The sequence below is a fragment of the Quercus robur genome, chromosome 9 (genome assembly GCF_932294415.1).
Source record: "Quercus robur chromosome 9, dhQueRobu3.1, whole genome shotgun sequence".
Taxonomy (NCBI): Eukaryota; Viridiplantae; Streptophyta; class Magnoliopsida; order Fagales; family Fagaceae; genus Quercus; species Quercus robur.
The window spans coordinates 1,880,111-1,899,871 of NC_065542.1; the positions used below are offsets into that span (position 1 = coordinate 1,880,111).

A 19,761-nucleotide genomic window follows, 5' to 3' on the forward strand; every position below is an offset into this window, starting at 1 on the left:
CATATTTTTATATATATAAATATCTGTGTTTCAAACTTCCAAATGCTTACTTTGCTTCTTGTATAATTTGAGATCTAGTCATCATGGAAAACTTTGATTAATAACAGCTTGGTACATGCTTACTGTATCTTTTTTGTTGATTCCCTTGTACATGCTTCCATCCATTTGAGAAGCAACATTTGAGTTCAGAAATAAATTTCCCAACTTTATACATGTTGTCCCTCATACTTTCCTCACAGGTATTCCCCTCCCAAAGCTGAGACATGGTTGTTTTTACTTTTTAGGACATTGTGTAGGGGGGCTAATGGACTAGTCCCTAGTTTATGGGTAGACGATCTTTGTCATACTTTCTTTTTGCATCGTCTCTTAACCTTAGTACCCTGTAGATGTACAAACTACTAGACAGTAGATGAGCAATCCCCTTCCATTTCTGTACCCATGCTTGAAAATGATGAAATAGTGGTTGTCTCAAGTTGAGGAAAAAATAAAAAGGTTCCCAGTTTCTCTTTTAGTTTTACACCGTATGCTCTTTAGTTTGCAATTTCTGTATAAATGAGTTGTGATTAAGGCTTATTTTATTTTTTGATTAGTATAATCATAGTTTAATTGGTTTCCCTTTATTAATGCATCTTTGACCATTAACCTATGGTTCTTGAGTCCTCGTTAAAAATCTTTGACTTACATATAAATTCTTAATGAGAATTCCCTTTTTTTTCCTCTGTTTTTTTTCCAATTCTTCTTTTGGGTAGCAAATATGTTGTTTTAAACTGTATTTTTATTACATTCCTCATTGTTAGGTTGTCTGTTCGTGAAGAGAAATTAGTGCTCAAAGTCATAATATCAAACTAATACATGTTGGAACAATTTTGTTTCAGTCTTCTAATATGTGATCAGAACTGCAACTTGATACTTTTGTGTTACCTAAGTTAGCAATATCTATTTGAATTTGTAATCGTACTCTTAGTTATGACTCAAGTTATTATTTTGTTATTCAGTGTTGCCTTTGCATATGCTAATATAACAGCTGCTTTTTGTAGTTTTTCTCCTCTACCAGATGCATCTCTTTCTCTTTTGGTAATCATTTTGATAGTAAGAAGTAAGATGTCCCTTCTCTTTGCTTACAAATATGCTTTCCTTCTTGTTTTCCTCGAAATATATTTTTGTTGGCTACAGCTTTGCATGGGTCTGATCTTGAGCATTATTCATGACTACCTACTCTGATATCATGACAAATTACCAATTATTTTTAAAACTTAAAACTGTTAAGAAAGATGCATTTAATCATTTAATTAACATTCTAGCAGATTGATTTTTTCTTTACCACATCTTGGAAGTTATGGTTTCACTGAAATGAGTCTTGTCTTGGTGATGGCCCTAAAAGTCCAGACGGAGGACATGGGGAACCAGCTTTGCGGTGGTGGCCACCTGTAACAGGTGATGTTAAAGGCACTAAATTGCTGCTAAGGCGCATAGAAACACTGTACATGAACAACCATATTAATTGGATGTTTGGATGCTATGGAGTTTGCTTGGGATATTGGTGTATTTCAGATTGTGCTTAAAATTTCAAGTAGATTCTTGAAACTATTCAAGAATCTAGATTGTTTTTAAATTGTGTTTAAGAAATACAATTTTAAATGTTAAAATCGTATTTTGATAATACATATTTTACTTAAATTTTGTCCAAGTTGAAATCGCGTTTTAAGAACAATGTTTTAAGGGATGAAAAAAGAAAAATTTTCAAAAAAAAACAAAAAAGTTTAGATTCTCAAATAATTTCAAAACAATGTCAATGTAAAAAATTAATATAAATATTTTGCAAATTTTGCGACACATCAAAAGTGTGGCCCAGCGGGACATCTTATAGAAGATGTTCTTAGCTTACAGTGATTTTTTCCAACTTTTTTTTTTATGAATTTTTTTTTTTTTACCAACAGGAATACATGACTGTGTCCTGAAGTATTTAACAAATCTGCATTCTAATCCTTAATAGAATGATCACTACATTCTAATCCTCACGTGACCTTTTCATCTGAAATCTTAATTTTATGAATCAAAAAATGGAAGAATTTCAAGCAAATACCACGTTGTATTCCATCTCAAATGCTTAATTTGACATTTAGAGTAGTGGTTTATTACTTTTGGACCAGTAAAGAGTACCAAGTAATTTAGAGTATGGTCATGTAACGTTGCTGCATAATCTGATTAAACAGATTCAAAAAATCAATCATCCAGTCCAAGTGATCAATCCCAAGTCATATTTGGAAAAGCCAAGATCCAATGTCCAATGACAATTACTCACCGATGCCTCCAAAAAAGAAAAATATCGGAGATTATTGCTAAATGCCATCTCAATGTGGACCGTGACATCTTTCTCAATATAAAAAGATGATGGCTATACAAATGTGGAGTAATAATCCAAAACAATTAATGTCACAGCAATAATTAAAAATAAAAAATAAAAAAAGCAGACAAATTGTGAAGGTGAAAGCAAAATTCATAGGAGCCAAGGAGGGGTGGAGATTCTTATGTCAGGGGAAGACAACAACCCATTTGAAAATGAAATAAAGCCGTCCGCTAATGGATACTACGATTTCACCTATACAATGGATACTATATCATTCAAACGACTAACGTAGTGATAAAGCAATCACCATTTTATAAACAAAAAGTAAATGAATCTCCCTTGGTGAATGGTTGAGGGAGTTAATGTAATATATATATATATATATATATATATATAGAATGGTTTTTTCTAATTGGTAATTACAAACACAAGCAATAGTTCACATAGCTGATTACAATTTGCCTTTATCTCTATCTAAATGATGAGCCTTATCATTATCATGATGGTGTGCTGCATTATCCTTATCAATAGGGGTGTTCACCAAATCGCATAAACCACACAAAACGCAAAAACTGCCTGCAAAATGGCATAATTGCACCGCACCACAAGTAATAATGCATCACACCGCATGGTGTGGTACAGTTTGTGATTTTATAATAAGAAAACCGCACCGCACCGCACTCTCTCTATATATTAATATATTTATTTTTTTAATATTAATTATATAATTAATAGTTTAATAACCATAGTTTTCAAAAAAAAAAAAAAAAGTTTAACAACCCTAACAAGTGTTGATTAGGAAAGCCAACTCAAAATAAAGAAAAACTAGCACAATAGTTTAAAACTTTGCCCAAAACAAAGGAAAAAATTAGTTTTGGGCTGGGCAAGAAAAACCCAAAATTTGAAAAATTGACTGGCTTCAAACTATTCAAACTGAATCTTATATAACTCACCACACATGTGATTGCAAAAATGAAGTGCAGTATAATTATGGTTTTAGCTAAACCGTACCACACCGCACCGTACCACGAACACCCCTACTCATCAATAAGTAAGCATTCCCAACAATGCTTGCTATTGCTTGATTGCTTGGAGTTTGATTTAGTTTCCATCTTGGCATAAACACATCAAGTTTCTTGAAATAGAATGAATTAGCTTCTGGGTCCTCTCTCAAAATACTATGTTTTATATGTATTTTGGTGTGTGCATGTATGAATGTGTGTTTGTAGGCGTGTTCTGTATGTGGGCAATGCTTGCCATATGTGCTAGGAAAGTCCTCTATGAATGATGTGTGATTGGGAGAGATAAAAGATGGTGACTTATGTAACCCCAACTTTTTTTGGATTTTTTCATTATATGTCCTTCATGCATGTCAATAATCCAAATCTTTGATAATTTTCAACTGTATGTATAGAGGTTTCTTAGTTTTGGTTTGGTTAGGATGTCTTATTCGTGATTTGGAAATGATTTTGTCTGTTTTAATAAGCCACATGTTAGCCCATATTATTTATATATATAAGTTTTACTAAAAAGTTTTATATGTCTGTGAAATGCTAGATATATACATTGTTAGACCACTTTATAATATCATAATTTTTTATGAGTGAACCTTGACAAAATGTACCATCTCTCTATTTTTTTTGTTTTATTAGTGGCAGAATCATGCTGAAGATTATGAGTTTGCCTTGTTTGCTTCAAAAAGATATTATTTTGTTTGGAGTTCCAATTCTAAGTATCATTTGGATATTATGTTTTATTGTTCAATAAATTAATACTCAAGACTTTCTTTCTAAATTGTTTGTAACAAATTTAAAAGTTTGAACTCTAAGATACCTTAGTGGCAAAGTTGTTAGAAGATTCTTATTGGTTCAATGGTGGAATTTGCTCCTCTTCACTGTGTTGTATGTAATTTAGCTTGCGAAAATGATTAACATCCCTATTAATTGTTTTCTATTGTTCTAGTGAGTTTTGTAGTTCTTCTGTTCATTTTTCTTTGATGTGTGTGTAGATTAAATCCACCAACTCTATGAACCCGATCCAACCCAATCTAAACCAACGCCTAGGGTTGGTATTTTATGGGTTGAAGGGTTTGGTTGGGCTTTTTAGTTTAGAAACTTGGGTTGGATCAGCTTTGAGTTGGCAAAAATTTCAGGCCAAGTAAATCCAATTCATGCTCTTACTTAATAGTTAAAAAAACATATTTAGTTTAAATTTGTTATTTTAAATTATTTTGATTTTTGTAACTAGTTTAGATGAAATTGTAATTCTTTATTTGAAAGTGGGCTTAAATTGTAGAGTGAAAACCAAATTTTTTTTACTAGGCCTGGCAAAATTATTTCAACCCAATAACCTGACTCAACCCATCGTGTTTCTTACAGATCAAGATGGGTGGTCTTTATAGAACTACATGAGTTTAGTTAGGTTTGGAGATTTCTCAATATGTGAAATTTATGTTGGATTGAAAAATACCCTAAACCCCTAATCCGTCCTCATTTATGATTATAATTAAGTGGAAATTACATTTGGTCTAATGATTATTTAACACCCTATCTTCCTCACCCCAAGCCAAACTATTCAAATGAATTGAATAATACTTTTCGTGAACCCATTTTCATTACCCTGAGAGTGAGTGAGCCAAGCCATAAAGGGATTATGTGCTGCCACTACTTATGCTTCAAAGTATTACATCTCATTACTATTTTACACTCTTGTAGTCTTCTAGATGTACTCCTTTCCTCATATAAACTTCCATACTGAGATTAAATTATGGGGAAAAGAAGTTTGAGTGGATATGTTAATGGCATTGACTTCCTTGACAAATTCAATGAGGAAGACAGAGCCGCCATGATTATTCTTCACATAAAGCATGCCAAGCTGGATGAAAAAATTGCCATAGCTTTGCAAGAAATCAAAAACCAAAGAATTAGGCATAACCAACATGTAGCAAATATAGCAAGCCATAACCTATCGGCCTCATAGGAGCATGTTTTAAGGCCTTTGAGAAGCAGTTGATATCTAGCGATGTAAGGGGTGACCAAAGCAAGCTGTCTCTGAACAAACTAGGTGTGGAAAACTTTCTCTTGCCATTGCTAAACAAGATTGAATTTGTTGATAATGGAATTCCTGTCACTGTGTGTGACGTGACATAAAAGGTAGACAATACCCAATGGCATTCAAGTTTTGGGGGTCTAAGGTATTCAACAATGTGGCTGCATTAATCAATAACATTGTTGAATTTAATTGTCATCAAAGGAAGATAGCACATTTGAGCTACATTAGTTAATATAGTAACATAGTTGAATTTAAATAGAGAACTTAAGGTACAACATATAAAGAATTGTATTTAAATATTAATTATAATCCCTACATATTAATCAATATTAGCTAGATATTTTTAGTGCTAGGAAAGGGAGTTTGCATTAAGTATTATATTAGCTAGATATTATATTCTTCTACTTCTTCTTCTTCTTCTCTTCTTTTTTATTTTTTTATTTATTTTTATTTGGCAGTAGTAAACTAGTAAGTACTGGAAAGAAGTGGATTTGACAACATTTTATTTTTTTTTATGAAAATGTGGGTTTGACAACATTGCAATAGTACATTTTGGAATGATAATAAACTCTTTTTTTCGTTTGAACCATGATTGTTATTCTCATGACTTGACCATGATTTTGGAATGCACAAATCGGCCTCAGTGGGTTCGTAGCTAGGATTTATACCTAATTGCCATTTACCAATCATCTTACGCAACAACTTGCTAAACCTTATTTATCAATCTGTTGGCTTGTAGCAAAATATCAATATGATTAAATAGTATTTCAATATAATGAATTGATTGTGAAGTTACACTCCGCTTCAATTTTCCATTTGATAGCTAACAAAATCACCACAAAAGTTATAATTTTATACAATAAAGCTAAACATTTACACCATCTTTTGCAATTCTTATCACCCAAAGAGAGAGAGAGTTCCATTAACACTTTTCTATATCATTCTCTTGTGTCTACATGTTTCTTGAACAACACTGTACACTATTTGTATATTTCAAAGTTTGAAATAGTGATTTATTTCCTTGTAAATTGTGATATGCGGTATAACGTTGAGGACAAGAGCATCAGTGGGATATAAACGCTGTCGTATTTAAAAGGACTGAAGAATAGGAAATTAACTTAAGCTTGCTTTCCTCACACGATTAGCACGTGTTGTATTTAAATATTTGTTAGCTTAGCTGTACTATAAATATTTGTAGCCTATTATAATTGTGATTTTACTTGCGCAATATACAATCAACAGTTCCACTCATTTCCTCTCAAATTTTCTCTCTAGAATTCCAGTCCAGATTACTCCGTTCTGTTCTTTCTTTTTCAAAACAGAGTAATTATTCATTCTTTTTTTCAAGATTGAAGGTCTTCTGAATCTGTAGCTTGATCAATACACTAGACTTCGCTTCCTTCTGATAAGGAGCGACAGTGGCTTTATTCAAAGCGCCATAAAATCTTGTTCCATAGCGTTGAAAACTGTGTTTGTTTAAAGCAAATTGTTTTAGCTACCATCTTGTCATAAACACATCAAATTCCTTAGAAATAGAACAAATCAGTTTTTGGGTCAGACTCAAAATTCTGTGTTTGTATGTATTTAGGTGTGTATGCATGCATGAATGTGTGGCTTGTATGCGGGTAAATCAAGCTCACCATATGTTTGAGGAAAGTCCTCGATGGACTTTACTGGATTATCTAAGCTTGCATGTGGTTTTCAATTGTATGTACATAGTTTTCTTAGATTTGATTTGGTTATGATGCCTTATTTGTGGTTTAGAACATGTGTTTGTCTGTTGTAATTTATTTATAAATATTTGTGTTTCCCACTTCTAATTGCTTACTTTGCTTCTTGAATCAATCATCATGAAAAGGGTTGACTAAAAAGAGCAATTGGTCACAATATCTCACATTGGTCGAAGTTTCACATGATGATTAATTATCAAATTAAACCAAAATTAAAGTGTGTTTTTTATTTTTTATACTTTCAACCAAAATTAAAGCAGATCCAAAATATTTTCATTATTAATAAAGGATGAGTTATTGTTGGGTAAGGCTTGGTCAATTAATTAACATCCAAAATGTATACTTTAACCAATAAGCTACAGTTTATCTAAATTTTCTGTGTTTTATGCTGCTAACAATTGTTGACTACATCTCATCTTCTAACAGATTTGAAAATATATATCTTGGATGTTAATTGAGGAAGTCTTACCTGACTAATAGTAAATAAGCTACACCCTTTTTGAGAAGGTGAATAGCTTCATGCGTTATACTTCCTCCAATAAGTCATAGCATCCATTCTATTTCTCTTCATTTCAGCAGTACTTATATTTAGAGAATAAGAAAGAAATGGGATATTAGAAAGGACGTGAACCTCAAAATCCAGCAACAGGACATGTTTTATTTCATTTTTTCATATGCAAATGATGTAAGATAGAGCCAAAGTTTAATTTCAAAGTATTTGGGATACATCCATGCTCGAAATTTTGATTTTATTTAATAAGTTGATATCAGAGCAATCTCTCTATGTTCATTAGCTATATAATTTTTTTAAGAATCATTTGATGTTATGGGCTAATCATGTTACTGAACTATCACATTTAAGGTTTGCTCTCCCGTTTAAGCTTAGATGATTGGTATATTTCACTTTACTTAAGAAAACCCATTCTATATAATTTTACATTTGCTAAATCCATGAAGATATACTAGTGAAGGAAATTAAAAGTCCTACGTGAAGTAAAAATAACAGAATTTGAAGAATTAACATAACATATTTGGGTCCAAACACATTTTAACCTTTCAGTTTAAGTGGTGTTTCTATATCTTATATTAAGGTTTCGGAGTTAATAAAAATAAATTGGTCCCTCATTCAAACTTTATTTAATCCTAACAATGAATCAAGAAAAGTTATAAAACAGATCCATTTAACTTAGTCTTGTTAATGGTTTAATTTCAACTCAAACTACTCCTTTATGCAAAAATTTATATTTTGATGGTGTGTTTTAATAGCTTTGTAATTGTTTGTTAATGACAGATTTAATTGGGGATTTGAATGAACTCAAGTTCACCTGTGTAGTGCCATTGGACCATAAAGCTCTTGAGTCTTGAAGAAAAATTGTGAACTCAAACATAGCTGATTTGTACTGCTACACATTTTTGAGAATAAAAATACCTTCATCCAATATATCTCTCACCTTTATTCTGATTGTGTAGGTCTCCTATGAACAACAGTCGAGCAACAAGTCAAAAAGCCTATCATTTTCTTTCCCTTCTTTCCATTAATCCATTTTGATATTGTAAATACATGATTGGAAGAAAGGGAGAGTAAAACTCAGTGACAAAGCCAGAAGGAAATTTAAAGGCAAAAATGGATTCGGCTGTAGTAAAATATTTGATTAACAATATCCTTTCAGTGCTTGCAACTGAAGCATCATTGTTATGGGGGGTTCGTGATGCAATTGGCGATGTCAAGGACGAGTTGATAAGTATGCAATCTTTTTTAGTAGATGCTGATAAGAAGGGAACAAGCAATGAAGGAGAGAAAACTTGGGTGGCAAATGTGAGAGGCTTGGCATATGAGGTTGAAGATGTTATTGATCGGTTCATGTATCACATCATTAGCCAACAAACTGGAGGTCGATCTGCCAGGTTCCTTCACCAAAATATTTATTTTCCAAAGAATCTATGGGTGAGACATCAAGCCACCACCAAGTTACAGAAAATCAATAAGGCAATCAAGACCATTGCAGAAATGAACCAGAGATATGGTGTTAATCATATAGAGGGTACAAGTTCTAATGATAATCATAAATGGATCATGCGTCGTGGTGAATCTTCTTTGTTTCTTAAAGAAGATGAACTTGTAGGGATTGAAAATAAAAGGCAATTGATAATGGGTTGGTTCATGGATGGAGAACCTCATCAAACTGTCATTTCGATAGTCGGGATGGGAGGTTCAAGCAAGACCGCACTAGTTGCCAACACCTACAACAATGATGATGTAAAGAAGCATTTTGACTTTTTTGCATGGATCACAGTTTCCCAAGCATATGAATTAGAAGACTTATTGAGGAGCTTGATTGGAATTCTATGAGTCTAGGAAGCAAGCAAATCTTTTTTTTTTTTTTTTTTTGAGAAACCACCCCAGAAAGAGGGGGGAAGAGACAATTCATTAAGTAATTTCATCAGAGTACACAGATACAATCTCAAGAGGAGTTTCCTCCATCCAGACCTGGAAAGGCGGAAAATTACAAGCTGATCTAGCTAAACTGTGCGCTACCCTGTTTCCTTGTCTCCGAGTATGACAAAAAGATACACAATGAAAGGCTGAGGAAAGTGCTATGATGTCCTGGATGATATGCCCGAAACTTGAGGAGCTCATACCACCTTTAGAAAGAGCCTTGAAAATAATCTCCGAATCACCTTCGACTTGCACCTGGTTCAGACATAGTTCATGCGCAAGACCAATGGCACTGCGTGAAGCCAACACTTCCACCATCTCTACTGATGTAGGCAGAAGCAAGCAAATCTAGTAGACTTGAGTTCCATGAACTACAGATTATTAGTAAAAACACTGGTGAACTATTTAGAGAAGAAAATGTATCTACTTGTCCTAGATGATATTTGGGAGACAAACTTGTTGGATGAAATAAAAGTATTACTTCAAGATAGCTGTCTTGGGAGTAGAATCATCCTTACAACTCAAAGGAAGATGTAGCTTGCTATCATTTGGGGGGTAAACATCACATTCATCATATTCAACTCCTGCAAAAGGAAGAGGCTTGGGAACTCTTTTGCAAGAAAGCATTCTCAAGCCGTCCCAATGGAAGTTGTCCATTGGAGTTTAAATCTTTTGCTCAAACACTTGTGGGAAAATGTGAAGGCCTACCTCTTGCAATTATAGCTTCAGGAAGTCTTATGTACTCCAAGAATTTGTCTCAATGGAACAAAATTTACAGCAACTTGAATTGGAGTCTAAGTAAAAATCCTAAGCTAGAAGCAGTGAACAAGATTTTGTTGCTTAGTTTCATTGATTTACCATATCATTTGAAGCATTGTTTCTTGTATTGCTCCCTTTTCCCAGAAGATCATGAGATTTGAAGAAAAAGGCTCATTAAGCTTTGGATGGCTGAAGGATTTGTAAAACCGATTAAAGGGTGCACTCTAGAAGAAGTAGTAGAAAGCTATCTAGTAGAACTCAATTTCTGTAACATGCTTCTAGTTATAAAGAGGAACGAATATGGAAGGCCAAGGACATGTAAAATGCATGATCTTCTACAGGAGCTTGCTCTATCTTTATCAAACAAAGAAAAGTTTGCTGCTGTACATGGTGATGGAGGAGAAATGAAAGAATGCAAAGCACGACACATTTCAATTCACAAAACCCATGGAGAACTTGAACCATTTACAAGTATGTCAAAGCTTCATTCTTTTCTTGTTTTTAACAAATCGTTGAAAACATTGCCTTCCGGAAGTAAAATGTTAAGGGTCCTAAATTTGGAGGTCGCCCCCATTGATGAATTTCCTGATGAACTATTCAAATTATTCAACTTAATATATTTGAATTTAAGGGGAACTTTAGTAAAGAAGCTTCCAAATTCCATAGGGAGGCTCCTTCATCTTCAAACCTTGGATATTAGGCACACACAAATAGAGGCCCTTCCTCATGGAATAGGAAATTTGGAAAACTTGCGGCATCAAATTATGTATCGCTACACTGGGAATTGGAATGACTTCAAATATTTATAGGGATGCAAGCGCCATCAAATATCAGGCGGTTAAAGAATTTGCAAACTATATGCACTATTGAGGCAAAAGGTGGCTTGGTAAGACAAATTCGTAGCATGACCCAACTCACCTCGATTGGTATAGGCAACGTGAAAGAAGCAGACGAGATGGACTTATGTGTCTCAATTCAAAACATGCCACATCTTAGGCTCATGTCAATCGAGGTAAATAATGAGGAGGAAACTCTCCAAATGGATGCTCTCTCATCCCCTCCTCCAAACTTCAAAAGCTTTATTTGAATGGAAAACTGGAGAAGGTGCCACAGTTTTTATGTTCACTTCAAAGCCTCAAAGATTTGCAATTGCATTGGTCAAGGATGGAAGAAGATCTACTCCCTTACATTGCTGCTTTGCCCATTTTGGGACGTCTTTCACTTATTAAAGCCTATGTTGGAAAACAGCTATGTTTCATTACAGGCTTTCCCAAGCTCACAGAATTGAGGATCCGTAATTTCCCTCAGTTGAATGAGATAATAATAGAAAAGGGAGTAATGCCAAGTGCGCAATTTCTATGGATTGACAGCTGCATGGAGTTAAAGACAGTGCCTAAGGGCATTGAATACCTTAATCTCCAAAAACTATTTTGGACATATGCCTCAATGGAACTTAAAAGTTGCATTGAAGGAGAAGGTAGCATGGATTTTCCAAAGGTGCGGAACATCCCAAAGATCTACATAAGGTTGTAATTCGGAATGCTTCATGAAGGTGGTTTTTTAATTATCTGTTTTCCTTCTTTTAATAGTCAAATGAATGGTCATTGCACTCATTTTATCTGTCATCTTTAAAAAACAAAAAAATTGCATCATTTAAGCTATTTCACTAATAAATTTATATATGCCTGTAACATGCTTGATTTATATTATTAATTCACTTTGAAATGGCTTATGTTTTTGGAACTAATGTTTTCTAACATGATAAATAAGTAATCTTTTCTAACGGTTAATTTTACTTTACCATATCAATTTTTTTTTTCTTACTTGTGGTAGAATCAGGCTCACTAATGCTTTCTACTGCTTGATTGCTTGTAGACTTGTACTTTGTTTTAGCTACCATTTTGGCATAAGCACATCAATTTTCTCGAAATAGATCAAATTAGTTTCTGGGTCTGACTCATAATGCTGTGTTTATATATGTATTTAGGTGTGTATGCATGTATGTTTGTGTGTTTGTTGGTGTGTTCTGTATGTGGGTATGTCAAGCCCAAGATATGTTTGAAGAAAGTCATCTGTGGACATTATGTGATTGGAAGATACAAGATGGTGACTTATGTAACCCCACGAATTTTGCTGGATTTTTTCATTATGTGTCTTTCATGCGTGTTGATTGTCCTAAGCTTGCATATGATTTTCAATTGTATGTACAAAGGTTTCTTAGATTTGGTTTGGATATGATGTCTTATTTGTGGTTTGGAACATGTATTGGTCTGTTTTTATAAGCCACATGTTAGCCTGCAATTTGTTTATATATAAATATTTGTGTTCCAAACTTATAAGTGTTTACTTGCTTCTTGTATAATATGAGAACTAGTCCTCGTGAGAAACTTTGATTAATAATTGCTTTTTTTTTCTTTTTTTTTAATGACATTGACACTAGGATGTTTGAATGCTCAGTGCTCACATTGTTAGTCTCCCACACTATGGTGGTAGGTTTATTGTCTAATTTAAGATAGGATGTCTTTTGTACTTGCAATTTAGCTTGACACAAGCTGCAAGTGTCTTTTCATTGATGCCCTTTTACATACTATTATTTTATCCATTTGAGAAGCAGCATTTAGGTTCAGAAATAATTTTCTTGACTTTATAAATGTTTTCCCCTCATATTTTCCTCACAGGTGTTCCCCTCGCATTTATGCTGAGGCATTGTTGTTTTGAGGAGATCATGTATGGGAGGGGGGACTAGTGCCTTGTTTCTGGGAAGATGCTCTTATGTTGTACTTTCTTTTTACATTGTCTCTTAGCCTTAGAACCCAAGAGATGCACAAACTACTATCCAGAAGATGCACAATTCCCATCCATTTCTATACCCATGCCTGAAAAAGTGGTTGTATCAGGTTAAGAAAAACGTTTTCAGTTTTTGTTTTACACCCTATGCTCTTTAATTTGCAATTCCTTTGTAAATGAGGTGTGATTAAGGTTTATTTATACATACAAGCAATGTGATTAAGGTTTATTTATTTTTGGAAAGTATTATCATAGTTTAGTTAGTTGTACTTTATTGAGCACCTTTGGCTATTAACCTATGGTTCTTGAGTCTTAGTTAAAAATCTTTGACTTGCATAAAAATTCTTAAATGAGGTTTCCAGTAGAATTTTTTTTTTTTTTTCCTTCTCTTGGGTATCAACTATCAAATCTCTTGCTTTAAACTGTATTTTTACCGCATTCCTTATTTCTTAGGTTGTCTCATGAAGAGAAATTAGTGCTCAAAGTCATGATATCCAAGTACTAAGCGATGAGGGTTAGCAAAAAAAAAGTACTACATGTTGAACATTTTTGTCTGTCTTCTTTTTTGTGATTAGAAATGCAACTTGATAATTTGTGTTACCTAAGTTAACAATATCTACTTGAATTTGTGAACATAATAATCTTAGTCATAACTCATAAGTTGCTCTCTTGTCATTCGTTGTTGGACATGTATATACTAATGTAATAGCCTCTTTGTGCAGTTTTTCTCCTCTATCATATGCAACTCTTTCTATCTTGTAATCATTTTACAAAGGAAGAAGAACTGATGTCTTTTCTTTTTGCTTTCAAACATGATTGCCTTTTTGTTTACTCAAAATGTAGTTATGGTTAATTTTGTTTAAGTTTTACAAATAAATAGTGTTTTATATTGCTTTGCAGTGTGAGTGAAGAAACTTCATAAATTCCTTTTCTGACTGTTCAGAAAGCATATCTAATTTCAAAATTAATGAGAAAATGCTATGGGAACCTCTAGCAGTCCAAGGCTTTCTGGAATGCAGAAGCAAGTACTTGAGTCTATATAGAGGTTTTTTGTGAGCAGCTCATTCCAAATCTGCTAAAGATCGACATAAGATTGAATCAATTGGGTCAGCTGAGTTATGTTGTAATTCCAAGCAAGTAAATTGTGTACTTATTTCTCCAAGGTAAGAAACAGTTGGATCAGCTTAACAGTCCTGATTTAATTGGGTTGTCGTCATTAAATGCCAGTGTCTTTGAAACCATAAATCCTAAGCCTTGAACAAAGACATTTATTTAATTCTTATTCTGTTTTGAAGCTGAAATTTGTTTTATTCACTAGTTAAATGATTATTTGATGAAAAGGATATCTTGCTTTTTGTATTTTTTTTTTTTTTTTTTTTTTTTTTTTTTTTTTTTTTTTGCAAATATACTAACTTAGCTTTTTTTGAAATAAACTAATTTTCAGCTTTTTTTTTTTTACACATTTAACATAAATTGATAAAAGTTTTCAAAAAATACATTTTTTATTAAACACCACAAATAAATTACTGAAAATAAGCTATTCTAAGATGGACATCAAAACTTCTAAACTTGTTGGGATACAAGTTGGAAGCTGTAAAAGCTATTTTTGTTTGAAATACCAAACATTGCCTCGTATTGGCTGATCTGATGATGCAGATTCAAAATCAATTGTTCAGTCCGAGTGATCAATACCAAACCTTCGTCAAAAAAGCCAAGATTCAATCACAATTATTTTAAAAGTCTCATGCGAAAAGTAATATAGGATATAATTGTCTACGTTTAAGTGGGAACGTGGTGACATGTTTCTCAACATTATAATATGATGGCTATTGAAGACTATCTCAAATGGTAAAAGGCAAGTGGACCTATTATCTTTTTCCTAAATAAATGTAAAAATAAAATGTGAAGCACTAATCCAAAATTTAATATAAAAAAAGCTGCGTGACAACTATAAATCAAAAGGCTGCAGACAATCCATTTGGGAGATTAAAATTTAAAAGAATAAGAGGAAAGCGAGAGGAAAAAGCCAAGTGAAAACAAAAGAAGAAGAGTGTTCGACAAGGGCTACTTCAAGTCTGTAAAGGTCTACTCATTTTCTGTTTTGCTGAGAAGAAGGAAAAGTCTTGGGTATCAATTTCAAGCAGTGGAGAGTGGAAGTTGGATTTCATTTATTTATTAATTTATTTTATTAATTTGAAGATTGTAAATTGTTGTTCAATTCTACTTATCTCTATATCATATGTTTATTCTCTATTAATTATTGAGAACACACTGAAATTTTATCAATTACTTATGTGAGTATTTCATGAGGAATAAATAACGGTGTTCTATTTTTTTTTTTTCACTGGGGGAAATCACTTGATTTTATGTATTACCATTTTATATTCTATCTGTTGGTCACCTATCTGACCGTGTTGGTTGTATTTGCAAACTGCAATGCTTTTATAGTTTTATTATCAAAGAAACATATTGTTTGAAAAGAAAAAAGGCCAAACTCTTTGATCAATTAATGATACAGAGGAATATTGTGGAACACTCGAAACAAATTGGTCCCTAATGGAAACATGACTATGGTTTTTTTAATATAGAAAAAATTAGATGTAATCCTCATGGAAAATTAAAATGTAAATTGTAAAGAATCTCTTAAAGACTTAAACATGTCAAATTAATAAAAAATGTCAAAATTTTGGTTCATAAACTATATAATTTTTAATAATTCTTTTGATCAAATATCGGTTAATTCATTGTAGTCCTTAAATCTTTATAAACATTTATTGGTACCCTTGCCTTCCCTTACCATTATTATGCAATAATAAAAAATAAAAAGAAGAAGCCTAATGTAAAAGACATGCACCCATCCTTCCAATGTTGACCAGACAAATTAGACAACGAGTTGGTCATAACTCATAAATACAAACTATATTGAGAAGATGATATTTTAATTATTGAAAATGTCGTCAGCAACAAATAGAACAATAATATTTCTCATTGTTGAAATATATTTTTCCTAAAAAAAAAAAAATCTATTTTTTTGAGAAAGAAAAGAAAAGAAAAAATCATTGTTTAATTTAGATAAATACAGAGACCATAGTATTTATGGAATTCTGATACTTATGACATTTGCTAATTAAGTAAAGTCAACGCTGATGAACGAAATCTATGCTGATGTATTCCAAAAAATCTTTGGGTGAGGTGTCAAACCACCACCAAGATACAAAAAATTAACGGGAAAATCAAGGGCACCATACCAAAGAGAAACCAAAGATATGGTATTGATCGTATGATATCCTTATGATACACATTTAGCCTATCTAAATCGAACTTAAGAGTGTATATAATTTTATTTATTTATCTTCAATTTGTGGAAATTCGAGGCTGGGCTCGATCCGTGAGAATTGAAGCCCCGGAGAGACTGAGCAAAAACCAAAAACAAAAGCTTTTATTAACTTTAACGTATTGAGTATCAACTGAGAATTGCTCGATTTTTTAAAAATGAGTTCAATAATGAAGGTTTCATGCATTTTTTCTTTACCTTTTAACCAATTATTATTAAAAAGAAAAAGAAAAAAAAAAAGAGGATTTGAACCCATTAAAGTTTCTGTTGGAAATATTAGTTTTGCCTTTGGAAATTGTTGAGAAAAGTTTTGCTTTTTTGCTTTTTGTCTCATTTTTTTTTTTCAAATATTCTAACTTTTAGATTTTTTGAAATAAACTAGTTTTTATTTTTTTTGTAACATATTTAACATAAAAATTACTAAAAATAATATCTTTTGATAAACATTAAAAAAAGAGTTACTGATAATAAGCTATTTCCATACGAACATAAGAACTTCTGAACTTGTTGGGATACGAGTTGAAAGTTACAAAAGTTATTTTTGTTGGAGATACCAAACATTACCTCATATTCGCTGATCTAATAATGCAGATTCAAAATCAATTGTTCGGTCCAAGTGATCAATAATTCAATACCAAACCTTCATCGAAAAAGCCAAGACAATTATTTCAAAAGTCTCGTACGAAAAAGAATATAGTGGATAATTGTCCATGTTTAGTGTGAACATGGTGACAATCTTTCTCAACATTATAATATGATGACTATTGAAGACTCTCTCAAATGGTAAAGCAAGTGAGCTGTTATCTTTTTCCTAAATAAATGTAAAAATAATATAAAAGGAGCTGTGTGACAACAATAATTCAAAAGGCAGACAAGTAGTTGAAGCAAAAGTCATAAAGTGAAGCAAAAATCATAAAGTGAAGATTCCTCAGACCATGAAAATCCATTTGGGAATAAAATTACAAGAGGAAACAGCCAAGTGAAAACAGAAGAAGTAGAAAGTGGTCAACAAAGGGCTACTTCAGGTCTATCAAAGGCTTCTCATTCTCTGTTTTGCTGAGAAGAAAAATAAAAGGCTACTCATTCTCAAGTGAAAAACAGAGGGGAGAAAAACCATCTTGATATTATTTCTCATTTGCAATCCTCCCTATTTGTTATTCTTTATCCCCTTCAATTGTAAACTCCCCTTGTAAGCTCTCGAAGTATACAATTCTTCTGAAGAAAATATTCAAGTAAGTTTATTCTTTAAATATTTCTCATTTTTCACCACTGTATTTGCATATTTTAAATATTCAAGTTTAATTTTCAAGTGAGTTTATTCTATTAGCATTTGTTTCAATATTTGATGATTTGTTCTTTTGGATCTCCTAGTTTCCTACATCTATCTTCAAGTTGAATATCATATGGTGTAAATCTTGGGTATCAATTTGGAGTAGTGGATTCAGGACTAGAGGTTGGAGTTGAAATTTTTATTTTTTATTTTATTAATTTGAATATTGTAAATTGTAGTTCAATTCTACTTATGTTTATATCATATATAAATATATATATATATATATATATATATAAAAGCTGAAATATGGCATTTATTATTGCTACGTTCCTGTTAAGCTATCTCATCCTGCACGTCATTGCTACGCCATTATTGTTTTCTATATTTATTTTTTACCTTAATTTTTTTTTACAATATTAAATATATAATTATATTGACTTTACAAATTCATTTTAAGTGGTTTTAACATTATATATTCACCAACTTTAATTTTGATGTTATAACTAAGTATTGTCTATACATATTCCTCTTAGACAGTTTTAACTTTATATATAATTTTGCACATTTATCTTCCTTTATTTTGGTTCTTCTTATTCTCATTCTTTTACTATAAATTTGTCACTCTCCCATTTTATTCATATTATTCCCACACAAAAAGGTTATTTCTCGCTCTCTCTCTCTCTCTCTCTCTCACATTTTTTATTGGATTTTTTTATGAAGTTTGTACTCCCATTTTTTTATCATTTAATTTACAACACAAAATAGTCTTAATGTTGTTGACCAAATTTAGAGAAAAATCATATTATAATATGTCAATATTTTGTGTTGTTGTCAGGTTTTAGTTTATTTGGAAAACAGCAAGATAATCTGAACAATACGATGAAGAACAGTTAATGCAATTGATCGAAGAAAATGGTATTTGTGCAGTTTCCTTTCACTTTTTGTAAATATTTTGTTTAACAAACTAGCAGCAAAATATTATGTCTTTATTATATGATATTTTTAGATACTTGAGTAATTGTTTTAAGCATTTACGAATATTTTGTATTTCTCATTTCCTTATCTCATTTGTGTATTATTTGAGATTTTTAAGAAAGCAAATTCAATTTTATGTTTAAAATTATTTATTTATCTATTCATTTTTCATATGTTGGATTAGATGTTAGATGAGATTATGATAATAATAACACAATACTTTTTTTTTTTAATCTCTAAATTTTTCCCCTTTGTACTCTTGGTTACAATCATTACATATAAAGTTATAACCAACACATTTTTCTTAGGAATATTGACATATTTCTATTGCGTCACTTCAAAACCTTATTAAAAATTTTGAATTTGATTATGCATTGGATATTTGGCTTGATCACATCACATTAAAATTTTTTTACATATTCAGAAGAAGAAGTTTGACTTTGATGTGATTTTTATTTTTCCTTTTCTTTTTTTAAATTGTAGTTTTTATTGATTTTTTTTAATACGTTTTTTGGTGTTTTAGATTGTACAGTAGATACAATTGGATTTGAAAAAGTTTGTTTAAAAATAAAAAATAAAAAATTCAAATTTTATACATTTTTTAATGATACAAAAAAAGTTATAAATAATTTTTATTAAAAAAATTAATATTTTTGCTACCTTTTGAATTCTTGAGAAAAATTGTATTGTTTTCATTTTGGTACGACAAAAATTTTATATATTACATTTATGATTGTTCCTATAATAAATGAAAATATGATTATAAAATACATTACTATTTATTAAATTAGTCCAAATTGCAAAAAATAAATTTAATGGGACTATCCTAAAAATATTATCACGTACAACGCACGAGTTCGCGACTAGTTCTTTATTAATTATTGAGACCACACTTCATGAGGTTAGGGTTGTTCATGGGTTGGGCTGGGTTGGGTTTGTGCCCAACCCAGACTTGACTCGACATTATCGGTTGGGGAAGATTTCAACCCGCTACCGACCCGAATGAAGTTTTAGATTATCTAGGTTGAGTCATATCGGTTTTCGGGTGTGAATCGGTCGGTTTCGATT

The 19,761-nt window shown here is 31.8% G+C and overlaps 1 protein-coding gene and 1 pseudogene across 5 annotated transcripts in view; both read left to right on the plus strand.

Annotated features, from left to right (window-relative positions):
* Positions 1 to 9,728: 9,728 nt before the first annotated feature.
* Positions 9,729 to 10,824, plus strand: LOC126699743 (disease resistance protein RPM1-like; annotated as a pseudogene).
* Positions 10,825 to 17,147: 6,323 nt separating this feature from the next.
* The window catches only part of LOC126700175 (disease resistance protein RPM1-like), a 50,485-nt gene continuing 47,871 nt past the window's right edge, over positions 17,148 to 19,761 (plus strand). For 2 of the 5 annotated variants that reach the window (XM_050398211.1, XM_050398212.1), the window contains exons 1-2: positions 17,148 to 17,677; positions 18,554 to 18,633. The gene's annotated coding sequence lies outside the window, so the exon portion shown is untranslated. The remainder of the gene's footprint in view (positions 17,678 to 18,553; positions 18,634 to 19,761) is intronic. The other 3 variants (XM_050398210.1, XM_050398208.1, XM_050398209.1) reach the window with 2 other exon arrangements.